The sequence below is a fragment of the Sus scrofa genome, chromosome 9 (genome assembly GCF_054392235.1).
Source record: "Sus scrofa isolate SSC_HxYL_T2T_F1_AM1 chromosome 9, Sscrofa_HxYL_maternal_Yorkshire_Landrace_v2.0, whole genome shotgun sequence".
NCBI lineage: Eukaryota > Metazoa > Chordata > Mammalia > Artiodactyla > Suidae > Sus > Sus scrofa.
This window is the reverse complement of record NC_139391.1, coordinates 91,794,062-91,801,574: the sequence shown is the minus strand read 5'-3', so window position 1 is coordinate 91,801,574 and position 7,513 is coordinate 91,794,062. Positions and strand designations below refer to the sequence as shown.

The following is a 7,513-nucleotide window of genomic DNA, read 5'->3' as shown; positions in this document are numbered from 1 at the left end:
ACTTATGTTTACATTAGTTGGGTATGTCTTATTCATATGGAAGCCTATGCTGGCTAGCTTACACATCCCTCCAAGACCTCTGTGAAATTAGTATATCTCAAATATTATACCTGAAGAAAGACTGAGGCACTAAGAGGTTAAGAGTCCAGTCTATGTGGTTTACCAGTTGCAGAAAAGTGATTTTTGTGTGTTTCCTTTTTGATCTTTGTAAAAACAGTATAAATAAGTTTTTCATTTTATATTTCAAAGCACCCTATGAAGCAGAAACAAGATATCCTCAGTTAAAGAAAAACAAAGGAATCCATGTGTATGACTGATTACAAAGGAATCCATGTGTATGATTGAGTATAAATCTTATTAATGATCTGTAGGTTCAGAATACACTGTCAAACCTACTTTAAGCCATTCTTCTTCATTTCCCTTAGCAGGTTATGTCTATTCTGTGAATCATTTGTAAAAACTAAGCCTGGGATGCAGGGCTCTCCTTTGCATGCATGAACACTAAATTAAGGGCTATGAATGCCCAGGAAAGATTCTGAGCAGCCCACAAGTGAACGAGGAAAAGATTCTTCTAGCTGTTTTTTGCTCCTTGGCATGGCGATTCAGTGACTAAGGAAGAAAGCTGATTTAATCTCATCTGAAATTCACTCCTGGTTTGCAATATTTCTCATATTTAGAAAATTTAAAATGCTCAATTATAAATCTGTTCTCATTATCACAACTGTACCTTGGAAAAGCAGCTTATATTTTTCTATGGGAGATAATCAGGTAAACATGTTACCAAACAATTATTAATAATTTAATGTCCTTCAAGTTCAAGGGTAGGGTAAATCTTCACATGCTATGTACAACCTAGTTGAGACTGATTATTCAAGTATCAGCAACATTAGTCCTTAAAATGCTATCATTTGTGTAGTGCAAAAAAATATGTATGTATATATGTACACAAACCAAACTACTGGACAACAAAAAGAAGTATAATCATCACAAACTAGAATTTTCATGTGAGCTCCACAATCCATTTCATCCTGAGGTCATCCAAACCCAGGAGTCTTCTTCAGTAAAATATCATTTTCTTCAGTTCAGTTTTCTTCTTCTTTGATAGTAAAAATGCACCAACCACTGGGCAATAAAAGGCCATATGATAGCAAAAACTAATGCACCAGGAGACATCTTCAAGGGCCACCAAGATAGTCTCAGTAAAGGGAACTGACTACTGGTCTGTAACGCTGATGATTTTGCCTGCGAAGTTGTCAGCATCTCCAGCTTGTAGAGTCTCTGGAGGATGTTCTGCATGTCCTCCTGCAGACACAAGAGCACAAGAACCATCTGCTCATTGAGGCCGCCCCTCAACCCTCTGTCTGAACCCCAGCGTCCCCATCACCTCCACTTCCCACTTGTCGACCCTTGCTTCCTTTGCTCATATGTTGCATCCTGTGCCTTCTCCCTCTTCTGACATTAGGGAATTCCTCACTTTCTCCAGCCCATTTCTCTCAGTGCAGTGCTTGCTGTTACTCCCGCCATCGTCTCCTCCACGCTTTTCTTCACTTTTTCCTTCGACTCCTTCCGCCTTCATATCCCCAATGCTGCCATTTCCAGAAGATACTTGAACATCTTCAGGAAAACCAGAGCTTTCCAAGGACTGACTGGGATTACCGGCCAAATAATAACAAAAAATTGTCTGTTGTTCGACATAAAGCTAACTAAAGACTCTTCTTGTCCAAATTGTTCCATGGAATCACAATAAACTTCACTGTCTGAATCACTAGTCAGATGCTGAATTGCTGAAACATCCTCAACATGATCATCATTTATCTCTTGAGGGAGGCAGACAGTAGTTTTTCCAGTTGGCTCCAAGTTTTGATCTACAGGTTTTACTTCCTCAGTGCCTCTGCTATTCAGGGAGGAACTGGCATGAATGTCGATCTATAAACCCTAAACAAGCTGTCTTTATCATAGCCATTATTGACAACAACTTCCAAATTCTCATGGTCTGCAGATTTCTTCATCATTTTCTTTTCATTATCACTTTGTTCTTCTCCTTTCACTTCTTCATGGGCCTCTTCTTCCTCAGATTCAGCTCCACTATCACTGCTTTCAGCTTTCCCATGAACAGTTTTGGCATTTGGAATAGAAATTAGAACATCACCATATTTCATTCTTTTTGGTGACTGAGTAGTATTCTATTGTATATATGTACTGCATCCTCTTAATCCATTCTTCTGTTGATGGACATTTATGTTGTTTCCATGTTCTGGCTATTGTGAATAGTGCTTCTATGAACATGGGGGTGCATGTACCTTTTTGATTATAGTTTCAATGCATTTTAAAAAGATACATGCAGTGGAGAAATATTGCAATGTGAAGGAAATTGATAGAATCTGAAAAGAACATGGTGACCAACTGGAATAAAAGAGAAAAGAGCATTCCCAATTTTCTTAGCTCAGGTAAATGTGTGGCCTGAGATGAGGCCCATAAGAGAATGGGCCAACTTGAGAATCACGGGATTCTAAGTGTAATTTGGCATAAGAATAAAATTAGGGGAAGAAATCATAATCATGTACAGTAAAAGGGAATTTAGTGCGAGCTTCCTGGAAAGGAGCACTGACAAATCACTAAGACATTCCTTCTCATGGGTTTGGTGAGATTTTTTTGGTTGCCTCAGAATGGGGCAGAGTGGGAGAATATATAACCTGGATATAATACTAGGGTGAGGCCTGTGCTGAGGTGATAAACACAGTGGAAGGCTGAGGAAGTTTGTGGCACCTGAGACAATAAGTAGCTGGTAGTAGAACAAATCCCTGCCAATGAGAAAATCTATTGTGAGGTGAGAAAAGTGTCCTATGGGCAACCAAACAATGATATAAAATTCAGAGAAGGGTAATATTTGTGTATCTCGGCAGGCAGATGACTGTTTCAAATGATGTCCTTCAGCATGTGACCTATTTACTGGGTGGAGTCTTGGGAGAGAATTCTAGTGCCTGAAGGGGAAACTAATAAGGCAAGGGACTACAGCTCTATGGGAAATGGAATAGTATGTTGGTATTAAGTGGAGACCTAGGTAGGGAAACAAAAATGAGAATCAAAGAGTAAGGCTCTTGGTAGACTTTGGAAAGTAAATCTTGAAACCAAGGTGGAAATCTATTATCAGCTGATAAGAAGATCATAAATTTGCTGGCAGAAAACTGAATTTGAAGGTGTCTGTGAAAGTTTCTCCACCTGGCTTGTACATTATTGCTTGGGGGAAACTGTAGTAAATATCTTTGCCTAATACCAAATCTAAAATCAGAAACTCTGAGGGAATCTAAAATCAGAAACTCTGAGGGACGGAGATTGAGCATTGCTATTTAAATCAAAACTATATAAATGTTCTAAGCCAAAGTTGAGAAACACTAGCTGCTTAGGAGTGGGATTTTTATGGCTGCATCTGTAGCATATGGAAGTCCCTGGGCTAGGGGTTGAAATGGAGTAGCAGCTGAAGCCTATGCCACAGCCATGGCAACACTGGCTCTGAGCCACATCTGTGACTGTCACCGCAACTTGTGGCAACACTGGATCCTTAACCTACTGAGTGAGGCCAAGGATCAAACCAAACCCCTACCCTCACAGAGACTACATTGGGTCCTTAACCTGCTGAGCCTCAGTGGGAACACTGACCACCTGAGTATCTTAAAAAAAAAAAAAATCCTGAGGCTGGGTTCCACCCCAAGTAGATTCTAATTTAATGAGTTTGGGGTTTGGCTTGGACATCAGGGCTTTTAAAATGTCCCTAGATGACTATAATGTACAGTGAAGGTGGAAATTCATGGTCTAGAGCTACACTGTCCAATACAGTAGCTCCTAGACACATGTGGCTATTAAGGTACATGAAATGTTACTAGTCTGAATTGAAATGTGCTTTGAGTGTTAAATAAACATTGAATTTCAAAGATATACTAGGAAAATAATAACCTAAAATATTCATTAATAATTTAATGTTGATTGCATGTCGAAATGCCAATATTTTAAATTCATTGGGTTAAATTAAATTTAATTTTTTCACTATTTTTTTTCTTTTTTCAGCTGCACCCATGCATATGGAAGTTCCCAGGCCAGGGATCAAGTCCGAGTGTGGCTGCAACCTATGCCACAGCTGTAGCAACACTGAATCCTTAACACACTGTGCCACAGTAGAAACTACTTTTTTCACTTTTTAAAATATGGCTACTAAAACATTCAAAATTATATATGTGACTCGTTATATGTCTGTTGGACAGAGATTCTTACATGTTTCCAGCCCAAAGTCCTAATTGGTCCTAAGAATTGCAATGAGCTAATCCTGGGATAGACATGATAGAGCAACTCCTGAGGAGGGAAAAAGGCCTGTAGCCAAAAATCTCTGTCTCTTATAATGACCTCTATTTTGTCACAAAATTAAAAAACATCAGAGCTAGGAGTTCCCGTCATGGCTCAGTGGTTAATGAACCCTACTAGTATCCATGAGGATGAGTGTTCGATCACTGGCCTCGCCCAGTGAGTTAAGGATCTGGCGTAGCCATGAGCTGTGGTGTAGGTCATAGACATAGCTCGGATCCTACGTTGCTGTGGCTGTGGCAGAGGCTGGCAGCTGTAGCTACCATTCGACCCCTAGCCTGGGAAACTCCATATGCCATGACTGCGGCCCTAAAAAGACAGAAGACCGGAAAAACAAACAAACAAACAAAAAAACCCAAAAACCGTCAGGGCTAAAGGGGGTATTAAAAGTCATCCAATTCAACTCCTTCATCTTATTGTAGGAACAATATAATGTACTTTGCTTTGTTGTCCTTAATGAAATTCTTCCTTGGAGCTGTTCTTATTAGGTAACAAGCATTCTCCTTTAATAATGTGAATAACTTGAGACTGAAGAAGTTATTAATTCAATGACACAAGAATTCAGACTAATCCAATCTGATTGTTCTCATAATGCCTAAGGAAAGGCTGTGGAAGAAGAGTTTGGACTCAGAGAGGGGAGGGAAGATAACTGGAAACAGTGGGCCCTGGAGAATAGAATGGCCTCAGAGAGATCTAGCAAAAGACACTTGGGCAGAAAGAAGACAATGTGAATTTGAGTGAACCAGGAAGAGACAATGGAAAAAAAAAAAAAAAAAAAAAACACTAAAAGGGAATCAAGAAGTTTTTTTTTTTTTTTTATTTTGAAAATTTACGTATTTCCAAGGAAGCCAGGGGAAGAAAACTGGACTTCCTTTCTAGCAGTCCCTTCCCATAAATCTGACTAATACCACAGTATTATAGTCTAGTGATACTGAAAGTTAAATAGGCTCTTAAAAATTAAGACTTGCCCATGTAGAACATTAACTGCTAAATGGAAAATTCCTCACAAAACTTATCTATAAACATCACCTGCACTTTCTAAATGGAAGAAGTGAAATATATGTGGATAAAACTAAGCATACACTATACTCAGGGAGTGGTAGCCTTACAGCTTGGAAATTTTGCAATTTTGATGGCTAACATCCTTGAGCTGGATACTTTGGACAAGAAGCTAAGCGTTCATTTCCCTTTCCTACATCAGAGTCTACCCTGATGGGCAGTTTTACAGTTAAGAACAATATAATGGGCTTAGAAATCTATATCTGATTGGTAACATTTTGGCAGCCAATAATTATTTAAATAAATTGTTTCATGTACCTTGAGAAAGGTTTCTGTTTCTCCTAATCGGTTCCTCATATGAGACTGTGTATCATTTAAAACCAGTTTTCTATGAACAACATGTACCAAATGCAAGATTTTTCTTTTCCTTGAGGCATTCTGCTTTGGGATACAAAAATAGAATCTCAGGAGAGTGGTAAAAAGAATCCCTAGCCAAGCAGAGGGGGACATATGAACACACAAGTTTGAACTGATATTGTACTCCAAATGCATTATTGGCTTACAAAGGAAATTTTAAAAAAACCCTACAAACCAAAAAAAGAATTGTTAGCAATTAGAGAAAATTCTAAGATTACAAGAGCAATGTGTTCATTTAGTATGTTTGGGAACCCTTAGATCCTCACTTGTATCTTGGGGGCTTTATATTTCCCAGTTCGTAAACCAAGATCCATGGTCCAGAACTTTTGACTATCAGACTGGTTTCTGACCAGATCCCCTTCATCCAGGGCAGTTCATTTTAAACCCTCAGGCTCGGAGTTCCTGTCGTGGCTCAGTGGTTAACAAATCTGATTAGGAACCATGAGGTTGTGGGTTCGATCCGTGGCCTTGCTCAGTGGGTTAAGAATCCAGCGTTGCCATGAGCTATGATGTAGGTCACAGATGCAGCTTGGATCCCGCATTGCTGTGGCTCTGGTGTAGGCTGGCGGCTATAGCTCCGATTAGACCCCTAGCCTGGGAACCTCCATGTGCCTCAGGAAGGGCCCTAGAAAAGGCAAAAATAAATAAATAAATAAATAAATAAACCCTCAGGCTTTATCTATCTTTCTCAACGTGACAGAAAAATGTTCTGATTCAACTGAGTATACAGTCCATTACCTCTTTACAATAAGAAACATTTTATTGCCCTCAAATTATAGGTCTATGAGTTTAACAGATTTTTCTTCTCAAAGGTAAACTGATTTATTTCTTGATTTAAAAACCAGTCTGTGTTGGAGTTCCCGTCGTGGCGCAGTGGTTAACGAATCCGACTAGGAACCGTGAGGTTGCGGGTTCGGTCCCTGCCCTTGCTCAGTGGGTTAACGATCCGGCGTTGCCGTGAGCTGTGGTGTAGGTTGCAGACGCGGCTCGGATCCCGCGTTGCTGTGGTTCTGGCGTAGGCCGGTGGCTACAGCTCCGATTCAACCCCTAGCCTGGGAACCTCCATATGCCATGGGAGCGGCCCAAGAAATAGCAACAACAACAACAACAAAACAAAAAGACAAATAAAATAAAATAAAATAAAATAAAAAATAAATAAATAAATAAATAAAAGCTCCACAAGTGATTCTAACTTGCTGCAAAAAAAAAAAAAAAAATAAAAAATAAAAACCAGTCTGTGGTTCTCAGACTTTATTAGGAGCTAGAGTTAAGGCACAGAGAAGCAACTGCAAGAGGAGCTGAAGAGGCTCTTGTGAAGTAAGCCTCACAAACTCTTTAGGAAAATCTAAGTCTCACAAACACTTTAGGAAAATGTGGCAATTATGGAGTTGGTCGTGCACCAAATTCCTAGAGGGGCTTCTACTGTTTTTTCTTTAGAAGTAATTACTATTTAAAATGTTTACAATGCATACAAGTCTAACTTCTTAAAATTAACATTGGCCCAAATGGACAAGTGTGTTTTATTAATCCATAGCATTGCTAAATAATTTTTATTAAAATCATACCATGTTTACTTGTGATTATTGGTGGAACTCCTGGTTTTTAACTGAGTATGTGGTCACCCAGAATAAAGACTACATTTCTCATCTGTACAAGTAGATAGGTATGGCTACTAAGTAAGATCTGTTCAATGGGATAAAAGTGGAAGTGATGAGCACAACTTGTAGGAAGCGAAGTTAAAGTC

The 7,513-nt window shown here is 39.2% G+C and overlaps 1 pseudogene; it reads right to left on the bottom strand.

Moving 5' to 3' along the window:
• Positions 1-928: 928 nt before the first annotated feature.
• On the bottom strand, positions 929-2,159 carry LOC100515915 (acyl-CoA-binding domain-containing protein 5 pseudogene; annotated as a pseudogene).
• Positions 2,160-7,513: the final 5,354 nt, after the last annotated feature.